This window comes from Cupressus sempervirens, chromosome 11 (genome assembly GCF_028749045.1).
Source record: "Cupressus sempervirens isolate cs-2001-9-10 chromosome 11, ASM2874904v1, whole genome shotgun sequence".
Lineage (NCBI taxonomy): Eukaryota > Viridiplantae > Streptophyta > Pinopsida > Cupressales > Cupressaceae > Cupressus > Cupressus sempervirens.
The window spans coordinates 244,134,521-244,148,013 of NC_143128.1; positions in this window are offsets into that span (position 1 = coordinate 244,134,521).

Sequence of the window (13,493 nt, forward strand, 5' to 3'; positions counted from 1 at the left end):
AAAATTAGGTTGAGTAGATAAGATCACATGAAAATGAAACTCTATATGTTCAAGTGAGGGACTTGATCAAAGGATTTAAAGAATGATTCACTAACCAAAATTAGGAAAGATGAATTAACATTTTCTCTCGTAAGGGATAACAATGGATGTAGATTATAACATCAACAAAACATAAATGGTTGCATTTGTAGATTGTTTTTAAATCATGATGACATAATTTTGGAATATTCTAATGGCTTGAGGTATTAACCCTAGAACACACACACACCCTCATTATGTAATAAAGGGGTATTGTTAGGAATGTTGTTATGTTTAACTCGACTGAAGAGATACTAGTTACATGTTCCCATATTAGTGATCTCCACTTAAGACATATACTAGGATCCATTTATTTGTTTTAATGATGTAATAGATATGATTTCAATGTTTCATGGTTATGATAGACAAGTATTGTAGTAGTGTTAGATGATAATTTTGTTATGATATGAAAGATAAATGTTGATACACATATGTTGATATTGCAATATTTTGAATACTTTATGGAAATAATTAGATGGAAGTTAACTGAATATTTTAATGTGAATTAAGTGATATTGGACTATTTTGCACTTATTTTCATGTATTTATATATTATTTCATTGGGCTACTAACATTAAGTTGAGTGTGTAGGAAATTATTCAGGGAAACAAGGTTCAAACCCATGTGAACACGGTAAAGCCAAGGTGAATCTTTGGAAGATTCAAAACCTCATTGTATTGTGCTTGTTTCATAATGTGTTTGTGCATGGGTGTTATAAGTTTAAAGATCTTGATTATTTAGAGGCATGTCACCATGATGTGTAAGTGTTTTAATGTGTGTGTCTCATTTGACACTTGTGTTGTCTATGTGTAAATGACATGTCATATAGGGTTTTGGGCATGAAATCACTTAACCTAAATTTAATCCCCATTATGAAATTAAATTAACCCACCCTAGGGAGTGTTAGGATGAGTCATCTTCATGATGGAATTCAAATTTAAAATTGGTAGGAACTTTAGAGAGCCTAAAAGTGGCTCCCAAGTGTTATTTTGGTGAAAATAAGTCTCCCACATGGTAGTAGTATAGTTTGGGGGTCTAAATATACCCATAAGTTGGTCTAGGGGACTTAGGAGGCCCTTTAAAGTAGTCATTTTCAAGCCAATTCGAAAATTAGAGTGTCACATGACTTCTTTCCTCATCCCACCACTTGGTTAAGTTCCTATTGGTAGAAAGGTACAAGGGTGTAAGAGGGGTAGGTAGGAAAGGAAGTGAAGGTCCTTTTACACAGATTTTGCCAAACTTAGTGGTTGTTCACCCACTCTCTAATTGTAGAGACACTTAGGGTTTGGAGGAAGAAACTTGGAAGGAAGAAGGGAAGCTCTTCATCACCATTTTCATAACCCTAGCTTGGAAGGAGGTTAGTGCTTCATGCCATGTTTTCTCTCATCTCATGAAAGTTGAAGATGGAAATTGTAAGAGTGTTTCTTTTAGGATCTATGTGGTTGTATATGGTGCATGTTGTAAATGTTTGTGTATGTGAGTGAACATGTTGAATCTATTTGCATTTGGTTATGTTTCTTGGTTTGTGGTTGTGGATTGAATGTTGTGATCTGTGTGAAGGCTTCACTCACCCTTGGGAGGGAAGAGAAGCCTTGGGGTGAAGGGTTTAGTTGGGCTCAACATTGAAGTTGAGAAATCCTTCTCTTGGAGAAGGGATAGTATTTCATGGAGTATGGGCTCCATTGAAGCCATATGTCTTTCTAGTGTTCTATGGGAGGTATAAGTGAGGATATGTGAAGAGAAGTAACTGATAGCCTTGTTGAGGCATGTGTTATTGATAGCCTTGTTATGGCATGTTTCTTGGAAGCCTTATTGGAATATTGAAATTGCAAGAGTTTTTGTTTCACAAGGATATGGAAGAGCCCACCTTCACCTAATGTTTATGATTCCATCTATGAATCATTGTGCAAGCCTTGTTTGGGGATTGTAAATGTATTGTTAAACTGTGGTATTCATGTTGGTTCTTGTTATTGTGATGTTGTTTGAATGTATCCTAGTTGAGCCTTGTTTCGCCTAGTGTTGGGGTGGTCTCCTTGAGGCCTAGGTTGGGAGGTGAGCCTCCATGGTTCCTAGTTTTTGTGTGTATGTAGGTTTTGTGCAAACAAATTTCTTGAAGACATTAGGATCTCACCCTTGATAAAGTTGAAATGATTCAAGTGTGTAAAGAGAGCTTAATGTTCATGTCCTCTTAATTTTGTTGTGAGATTAAGTCTCTATTGTTCTTGCATTGTGAAGTAAAAGGAGTTGTATGTCATTGTATAAAGTTGAATTATGAAGGGTAGATTTGGATAGTAAATATCTTGGTTTTAGGATAATGATAGAGTTTATATGATAATTTATTTATGTAGTTTAATTTATATTTGCATTTAGGTGTTAAGGAAAAAGGACCAAATTATAGTACTATGGAGGAATTATTTGGATGTAATGACTTGTAACATGTGTGTGTGTGGGTGTGTGTGTGTGTGTGTGTGTGTGTGTGTGTGATTATTTATTTATTTATTAAAAGGATTAGGATATCTAGGGTAGTTGTTAATATGATGTTTTAATAGTTACAAAAATAAGTTAAACGAGTTGTGTTAATATTGTTTAATAGAGATTGGTCATAGGCACCTTGTATAAACCTTGGATTGGAGAATTATATTTCAGACTAACATAATAACATAGTAAAGTAGGATTTAATTTATAAAATTAAAAGGAATCATATCAATAATAATAAAATAATTAGAAATAAATATAATAAATAAGATAAAATAAAGACACAAATGATATATTAGGAGTTCATTTAGGGGATACACGGGGGTTAAGAATTAGTTGGTGAAAGTGTAATTTAGGTGTTCAACATTAAAAAATAAAACGATAAATAAATGCATTAAGGATTTATATTTTAGTTAAAGAGGAAGTTAAAATTATAGTTGAGTTTAATAATAATTTATGGGTTGGAATAAATAATTTACTTGTAAGTTGATAGGAGTACCATGTAGTAATAGCGGAGGTTAAGAGTTATTATCAATAACCTCATGTTAGAGATAACATTTTATAGATAGATTATATATGTAAACGGTTGGAAAGATAATAAGGCATTGTTAGTGGGAATGTGTAGTTAACCATGAAATTATTTTAGTGTTCTATTAAATGAATAAATATATATAATTTGTATTAGTCACCCATTTATATAAATGATAGTCAATTTGTTTAATAAATATATAATGTAGTTGAATTTAATGCTATGTATTTAATAATGAATAGTCATTATGGGATATTTAACATATATTCAATCAGGTTAGTATGTAAGTTCACTAGAGGTTTGAGTAACTTTTGGAATTCTTCTAACTAAGTTGCTAGTGGTTTGTAGATGAATGCGAACATATTATATGACACCCTATGAGAACAAGTTTCAATTATTTTAGAGCTTTTATATACGTTAGACCCTAGGTAGTATGATGTAGATATATAAAGGGTAAATATGCACCCATGTAACAAAATTAAAACTATGGGTCCAACTTAAGATAAATCCACACATTTCTACCTAACCTATGAATTCAGTGGATTCCACTAATATATGTTTCATAAGATATTCTTGAGAGTTGGTTCAAATTAAAATAGGCAAGATAGAAATTGACTATTGAGCTCATTTTATAATTCATAATTGAGTATAAAGTGTACCTAGGGTTGGTATTAAATATTTTATGCAAGCGTTCAACTAATATGTTCCATTAACTTACTATAGAGAAATTGTCACTATAGCTTAAACTTTCATAACTGTTGCATACTCCAAACATTTGTTAGTGATAATCAAATTGATAATATATTGATCTTTGTAAGAATTCCAAGTTATCTAAAATAAAAATAAAATATTGGTTGTATTTTTCCTTGTACATTTCAGGGCATGAGATCTACCTAGTAAGAGGGAGATAGTACAGAGAAGACATATTAGAAAGAGGGAGTGCTCAAGAGGGATTCATAAGGAAGAGTTGATTGTCTATTTATAATAATAGAATTTTATATCCTATATGAAAGATGAAAGCTACTGATTGAGGGATAGATTTCAATATAAAGAATTATTTTATTTTTGGAATTGTTGTTGTTAATTTTTTTCCATCAATGCAAAAGAGGGAGATTGTTGATATGATATTCTTTTGAAGTGAATAACCTGTAATGGAACAATCATTATTTTTCACTGATGTCAAACCTGCTAGTTGCTGGTAAGACAACTGCTTAGTTGATTTGAGTACTATCATTTACTTGATTGATGAGGAGGTTTTGATCATATATGATAACAAGAGCACCTAGAGGAAAGGTTGAGTTATTGTATGGAAAAGGAGTAAAAAGATCAATTAAGTCAATGATAATATAATGTACTGATTATCTACTCAAGGTTTGAAAGGTTGGATACACTGACTAAGTACAGGAAAGCAAGTAAGAAGAATTAAGTCTGTCAAGCTTGATCGAGTGCACAGTAGGAGCCGAGTAAAGTTAGTAAAAGCCAAGCATAAAATTAGTTGGAACCAAGAAAAGTGAAGATTTAGTGTATGCTAAGTGAACTTAGTGTAAGTAGAGTAAAGTTTAGTTGTTGCGAGCATCAGTAAAATTTAGTATTTTTTGAGTTAACTAGTTGAAGATGAGTGGAAGAATAGTATGGAAGCCAAGTAATAGCATATTGATGCCGAGTCCCAATATTCATGTTAAATATTACATTTGATGAATCTAAGCCAACTATTTTATTTTTTGGAATTGTGTGAAGCATGTGGAAGATAACTATGATGAGTTGGTGGCATAGAATTCAAGGTAAATTATTTTGAGGGGAATTCAAGGAAGATTGAAGAAGAAGTTTCTAGAGGAACCAAATACGATAAAGGGTAGATTCATTGTATCCTACCTAATCCTACCAAACCATAAAATGGATGATTGAGGTGAAATGGAAAAAGATCTTAGATCTCTATTTATAGAGAGAGCTAGTCAAAAGAAAAGGTTGTCATGTGTGAGAATATAAGGAAGAGAAGGAGTCTAAGGTATTTTCTTCATTTAGTGGCCGAATAGAAGAAACTAATATTGGAAAGAAAAGCAAGAAGGCTTAAGTGTATGAATGCTTAAAGGGTGAGCAAGCTATCAACGTTGAAGTGTGTGAAAGCTAGGTAGAATGGAGGACTAAAAGTGAGATTTATAATCTACAAGTGAGTTGTAATTTTTTATCATATCAAGCCTTACTATTACTTTCCAATCATTGTATTAGCCCAGGGTAAATCCTTTGGATTAAGGTTGACCTAACAGTCATTTGTAAATCCTTTAGTTGGGTGATATTCCAAGTGAATGATGTAAATTCCTCTAACAAGGTGCGCTCCTAATGTGGTGATTGAAATCCTCTAACCAAGTCACATTTATCAATGTGTATTGTAACCTTTAACATGTTTGGCCTTTCACATTGCATCACTTTAGAAGAGTGAGAATTCGTACCATGTTAATGTTGTTTTTTACCAAATTGGGTTTCCACATAAAATCTATGTGTCAAATGTGTTATCAAATTTGTTATGTTTTATATTTACATTTTTACAAATATATTTTGACCTAGGACAGTAATCTACAAAGTTTAAGTATTGTATGATCTAATGGATGCATGCATAATAAGTTTTCTATGGATATGGGCTCCCTAAGCTGTAAAATATTTTCTTTGTACATCTGGACCTTGGATAATTGATTCACCTCCCCTCTTAGTCATTCTAAATAATTCCAAGAATATAATAACCCATAAAATTGAAATAACCTTCAAGAAACCAAAAATAGAGGTCATTTCCTAAAGGACTAGAAGGAGGTTGACAAGATGTTGAAACTTGGAAACACCTACTATGCTCCCAAGGTAGTTAAAAAGATCTATATGTGAGTTATGTTTGTAGTAATGCAATATGTGACCCTTAATGAAAAATATTCCAAGGCATATGACTACCATTTTATTCTGTTGAATCACTCATGTCATGGTGAGAAGGTCGATCTTCCTTACTATCTATTTAGTTCCATTAATGTTATTCTTGAATATGGTAGGGATAACCTAGATATAAACCCTACCCTCTAAGACAGTCCTTTAGTGTCAATTTCTATTTTTTTTAAAGCCAAGATAGCAAGGCTCTTTAGCTATGATTAGTCAGACTTGAGCGAGGTTTCCTTTGGTTATGAGTATTAAATCATTAAAGAGGATTCTAACTTAGATGGGTTTGCAGATATTGACCTTGAATTTTTTGAGAAACCCCAAGGTAAATATAAGGAGAATCAGATAGGGTCTTCTTTGGTAAGTACAATAATAAGTCATATCCTAGAAAAAATCCCTAGAAGAACATGTATGAGGTGATTTTGATTATTGAGGATGGAGATAGTGTTGATAGTATGGACACTGAGACTTCAAGACTATGCCCTTAATGAAGAGAATCAAAATCACTAACAATATTTTAAAGGTGTTTTCCTTCCAAGACATGTTTAATGTTACACTCACTCTCCTTTGGTGGAGAAAGGGAATGTTCTTCAAAATGAGAGTGGTCATCTTGAAAAGACTATTTATAAAGATAGGACCATTTTGTTGTTAAGAGTATGATTATCATGAAGAATTTTAGGATTGGTATTATGGATCTGTGTAACCTATTAGACTAAACCCTCTAGTAAATTAAGGATATCAAGGGTCTTCATAGGTATTTTGGTAATAATATTGAGTGTCTTGAAGCAATTGGTTTAGATAATAACCAATCTTTTACAAATGCTTTGAATGAACTCTCTAAAGCTATTATTTATGTTAAGGCATTTGGTGATTTCTCTATGATAATAAAGGACGGGTATTCTAGGCTCCCCCTTTTATAGGACAAGATTAGTGAAAAAATTTATAAAATAATAAAGGGCTTGGTTGATGATCTCAAGATTTTTATTTCTAAGATTAAAGGGCTTAGTTTGGAGAAGGTTATTGTGTAGGTTGGTTATGAATATGACCATGATGAAGATCTTGTCAATATAGCTAAGAGGAATAGGGCTAGTAATAAGATGATGAAGCAATGATAAAATGAAATTTTTGAAGAATTAATTAATTTTTCTAAAACTTTGTAAGATCTCCTAGATCTTGAAGATGTTGATCTCCTTAAGAGTGTGGCCTAGGTCTCTAGTGGGTTGGGGGGAGGGGGGTCTTTATTGTGGTTTGGTTTTTTTTGTAGTGTTATGTTTGTTGTCTATGTGGATGTTATCTCTATGCTAGGTTTGTATGATTTCTTAGGATTGGTTTAGATTGTCTTTGTATGCTTTCTTATTCTTAAAGTTTCATATATTGTACCTTGATAATTTCCCATCCTTGGATGCTAGTGTTTGTTTATTTTTGTTGAACACATGTTTTACCTCTTTCCTATTACAAGTAATGATACTTAGATTTTCTTTGATTTTACTAAACATTATATCTTTTAATTGTCTTCACTTATTGTATTCATCATTAATAACTTTCATATTAATTGGTGTCATTTCTTTAATGTTGGTTGAGTTTGAGGGTATGGTTTGTTAGTGTAACTTTCACTTATTTAAATGGCTAAGACTCAAACTTTTTCTTTTTTCTTTTATGTTGATGGATATTTCATTACATGGGTTTTATTCTATGGTTTTATTCCTTTCTATAATGTTGTATTCTCCATTTTGGTCCTTGCACACCATTTTCCTTTATTTTGGGTTTTGGCAAAAACTACCATGATAGCTTCTATGTTGCTCATACTTTGGTTAAACATTTTATATCATTTTCATCCTTATTTTATGACATTTTATGTTTAGCTCCAATATTGTGACCTTTTAGTGTCTTCAACTCTTTAGAATACTAATTCTTACTATTTCTTTCAAGTTTCTTATCTTTTTCGTTATTCGATAGTTGAATATATTGGTACTCTAAATCTAGTCAACAATAAAGTATTACTTCAAAAAATAGAAATACCTAATGAGAATTTTGTTTATTTGGGATTGGATGATGTATTTTTGTAGCATGTATCTTGGCTTCACAACACTTATTTCATTTTCCCTTGTCTCCAATTATGCCCATTATACATATTTTTTATTTTGGTGCTTTTTATCTTGATGCATATGCTATATCTAGAGAACCTATACTCTTTTAGTTTGGTGACCATTTTCTCTCTCTATGTTGTTTTATTTGGTCTTGGAAAGTTCGCTTGAAAATTTTGGATGTAATTTCTATGATCATTGGGTAATAATAAGTTAATTTAGAATTTATCCTTGTTCAAAGTTATTTTCTTATATGAGATAATATCTCATCCTTTCTTTATTATATGAAATTGGTGTTCATACTTTTTCAACAGGCAAAATATTCTTAATTCTTTGGATAAGGTAAATATCTTAATCAATTTTATGACTAAAGTTTCAGTATGATAAGTGTTGAAAATTTATGAATTGTTCTTACTTGACTTTATGAATATTTATTAAGGGATGGTGGTATTCTCTTTCTTCATCATCACTATCATATATTAATCCTTTGAATTGGAAGAATGATGTTTCCATTTCTTTGAAAAGAAATTTTTGTATACAATGTCTTACAAGAAGAGCTCATGATATTCCTACCTCTTGGAATGATTTTGATTGAGATGATCTTAATATTATGAAATGATATCATTACATTGTTTGAGAGCATATTTATTTGAATTACACAATTCTATTACTTTTCCTAGTTTTTCTCAAGCCAAGGTTGACATATTTCTTGTCAAGAAAGATTAAGAACTTCATGGAAGGGTGGAAAATCACTCCTACTATGTTGTCTCCCTTTTGTTCTTTCTTGAGTAGGTGGTTGGAGCTTGCGTCAATATCTCTATGTTCAAAATATTAAGGTATTATTTTTAACCAACCTAATGGTCCCTTAAACTATTATTTATGTTAGTTAGTTGATGAACCTTGTTAAAATTGTGTCTTTTGCAAATTAAGATCATGTTGGTGTTAGAAATAACAATAGGGAAAGTAAACTCTAAAGGGGGGAGGTGAATTAGTACTTCAAAAATTTGACCATTAAAACATTCACCACACATCCATCTCACAATTTAAATGTAAATTGAAATACCAAATTCAACATATTCATCCATAGCATGAAAGAAATTAAACATATATGACACAAGATATTTGGTTACCCAGAAAACCCCAATGAGAATGTAAAATTGGGGTAGGGATGACACCATAAATCTTCACTACTACAATTGTAAAGTGTATCGAATGAAGTTTACAATATTTGATCATAAACTATGATCTACCCTGTAAAAGACCTTCCTTGTTAAAGGCTTAGAAAGATGGTTAGGTCTTACCCTATTAAAGGATAATCACCCTACTAAATGTGTCTAGTTAGAGGACTTCAACTTACAATGAATTAAGAACCCTATTAAAGGATTGACAAAATCCTATTAGTACTACTCGATGAAGAGATTTTCACTGATTCACCTATTAGAATATTTTAGCCTTGATCCTTCGATTAGCACCTCTCTACTAGATATTAGATCACCTCTTTCCTAATGTATACTTGATCCTCTTGATCAGATGTATCAATTTTGTCCTCTCTCAACTTTCCTCTATTCTCTCTAACTAATTCTATAATTCAATCCTTTCTTACAACTCCTTAGCCATCATGAATGCTTTGTTTGTGTATGAAAACTTCTCTCTTGATTCATTAACTCTTTAGGGTTTTCCTTCCTTAAGAAGACATAGGTGACTTAAGTTTAGGTAGGAATCAATGATTGTGATTCATGCATTTTTCTGCCTAAAACATCCCTTAATCTAATTGTTTGCATGAAATGCATAGGGATTCTCAATATAAATTTGTTCTTATCATCTAGAATCACAAAAAAATCATTAAGTTGGCCCAAAAATAGTTTACATAGGAGTTTGTGCCATTACAAAAAAACTATGTCCAAAACAATTTACTCTATACTTGAAGCCTCCAATACTTGTCATCCACTATATCTTCAACTTTGTAACATGACCTCTAAATGACTCAGCATCCACTCTTCACTTGGCATCTAAATCACTCAATATACATTAGCTTGCTTGACACCAGAGTGACTTGGCACTAATTGTTTGCAAAACGCATGCTGGTGCTTTGTACATATTGTATATCATGCTCAACATGCATTATCTAAAAACTTAGGCTCAGCATACACTACTTACTCAATATGCACTAAGTATTGTTAAGTAATGACTTAAGTGTATTATCACTCATATGTCAAAACCACAATGAGATCAACAATCTCCCCCTTTGACATGAGTGTCAAAAATACTTTTTCATGCATATATGATCTTAACTTATGAGAAAAACTCAAATAAACTATAATCCTTACTCGGCTTGCATACCAAATTTTAAATTTTTTCAAAATTGATGACTTATCAGTCATAAATCAAAAATTCATAATTCCCCCCTGAGTTGATTATTTTGTGCTAAATTTTAATTTGATACTCCTATTGAGTAATTTGGCTTGAACTTTTGGGTTACTCTATTTCTACATTTACTCCCCTTTTATGTAATCTCTTCATTTTCTATCTCAATTGCTCTTTTTCTTCTATATCCCCCTTTTTTAACACTTATGTCATGGGTGGTACATGAATAGTGTGTTTTTCCGAGAATGTTTGATGGACCTCTAGTATAATCTTGAATGTTTCATGCCAATTGTTGCATGCTACCTCTATAGATTGAATTTGAACATCTAGCTCAGTAGTAAGGCCTACTAGACCATCATTAGTAAAAAGATGAGAATATTTCTTCAATAGTGTTTCAACAAAGGCTAGTTCCTTGTGCAACACCTCCATGTGTGAGGTTAACATGGATTGAATACTTATCAAGGTAGCCCTAATATTTGTATCTTTTGCATGTAATGTGAGTAGCTAACCTTGAGTGGATAAAAATATTTGAAAATGAGTATGGCTTTGACTAGGAGACAACTTAAGAATATTACCTATTATTTTTAAATCTCCCTATAGCCAATCAATGCCCTCTATGCTTCTTGTGTGAATAAATTCACATTGCAAAGCTTTGTGTATATAGAAAATGTATTCTCTAACACCTTCTTTACACTCTCCATCTTGGTTACTAAGTCAACCCATCTTAGTGCAATGATACTATAAATCTTTTCATCAGCCTTTTTTTGAAACCTTTTCTCAGGCCATTCTAGAAGTTTAGTATTTGTATGATTTGTTTTACTTCATTATGTGCTAGGAGGCTAAATGTATCAAGAAATATTTCTTTGATGCCATGCAAAACTTGTCTTTGCTTGTGCTCCCTTCTGAGTAACTCTTGGTGATTCTTTCTTGCTGGAGCTTCCTACAATATGCTCATTTCTTCTATGGTGATTGTTGCTAGATTAGATTTTGGAAGTTCAATCACCTCATCTAAGTTGACATCTCCACAAGATGTGTCTTCTCCAACCTTATATGTATTAGGACTAGGCCTTAATGATTGCAATGGTGTAGCATTTAGACTCAACCTATGAAGAGTTTGACTAGGAATAGGAGTTGCAAAGATTGGTAGAGTAACCAATGTCTAAATTTCTATTTTTTCCTCTAGTTTCATAGTTAAAACTGACTATTTAGTCCTATTAGCTATTGGAATTACAATAAGAAAGGAAAAATTCTGAGGGGGGGGAAGGGGGGTGAATCAATAGTTTACACTTGGACCCATAAAACTTTCACCACACATCCATCTCATATATTTAGTAAGTAAAATAAAATATCATGTAAAGCATGTACATCTAAAACATGTAAGCAACTAAACATTCACACACATATAACACTAGATATGATTACCCAAAAACCCTCCAATGAGAAGGTAAAACTAGGGTGGGAATGATACCCAAAAAATTTCACCATTGTAGTAATAAAGTGTATCCAATGAAGGTTACAATTTTTTGACCATGAAACATGATCTACCCTATTAAAGGCTTACAAAGACTGTTAGGTCTCACCCTGTTAAAGTGTTTCAACACCCTATTAGAAGCGTGCCTTGCTAAAGGACTTCAACTCATAATTAAGTACCTTGTTAGAAGATTTCAATATAGCTCGTTAGGACTACTCTATTAAAAGATTTGATTGATTCACCTACTAGAATGATTTAACAATGATCCTATGGTTAGCACTTGGTTACCTAATGATAGATCATTTCTAAATTATTGTCTTCTTGATCCTCCTTGATCAAATGTCCCTTTGTTGTATCCTCTTCCTTCCCTTTGTTCTACTATAATTGATTCTACAATGCAATCTATCTTCATAACACCTTAGCCACCATGAATGCTTTTGCTTTTGCATGTAGACTACTCTCTTTGCTCCTTCATACACTTTACAAATTCTTAAGAGTTTAGGGTTTGTCCTCCTTAAGAAGAATTTGATGACTTAGGGTTAGGTATGAATTAATGGCTACGATTCATCCATTTTTCTACTTAATCCTTCCCTTTTTCTGATTGGCCTAATGTAATTGCATTGGTAATCCAACTCATGATTTGTCCTTATCTCTAAAATATCATACTTCATCCTTAAGTCAACTTCAAAAATGGTTTACATAGTTGTTTGTGCCATTAAAAATAACTATGTCAATACTGTGTTGGTCTGACTTTTTCTGCAGTAAAAATTTTTCAGTTAAACCATAGAAAGGTCAGATGTTCTATGTCTAAATGAAGTATAAGGTTTTGGATAAACCATCTGTAAGAAATATTCGCCATGTAAGCCTTGCATTCATCCCTATTTATAAATGGTCGGGCGCGAAAATTTTCAAAATTCAAAAGAAGCGAATATGCTTCCGTATTCCTTTTCCTTTCTCCCGGGTTACCTTTCTTACTGTTTGTCCCTACCGTCAGATCCGATTAGATCTACCGCTAGCGTTATCTCACTATTGAAAGTTGCATGCTCATTAAGTATAGCGAGATAGCGAGTGTCGAGTTTTTAAGCGGTGGGACCATGAAGTGAACGTGCGGCGATCGGAGATTTGCTATTTAATTGCTTTATTGTGCAGGTACACTTAGCAATTTTCCATAAAAAGGGGGAAAAGGACCCACTAGAATATCTGACACCAGAGCCCGAATGTTGATATTTTTCTGAAAGTTCCGCCACCTCACTATCGGAAAATTCAGGCACTTCACCGTTAGCGAAGTAGCGAGGCCACGTGAAAATCTGAAAATGATGACATTGCATCTTGCTTGTGTCATAATTACACCAGGTGGCATGACCTATCATAAATACTGTTGTCAGAATCAGTTTTAATTAACAGAAGTAATTAGCGGGTACCCCCTTGCTTTTTCCGGCACAGAATCCTTTAAAGTGCCGAAGCTCGCTACCTCGCTATCGGAAAATTCAGGCACTTCACCGTTAGCGAGTTAGCGAGGCCCCATAAAATGGTAAAAGATCGGCAAGATCTATGATGACATGTAATGACAGGTGACTGA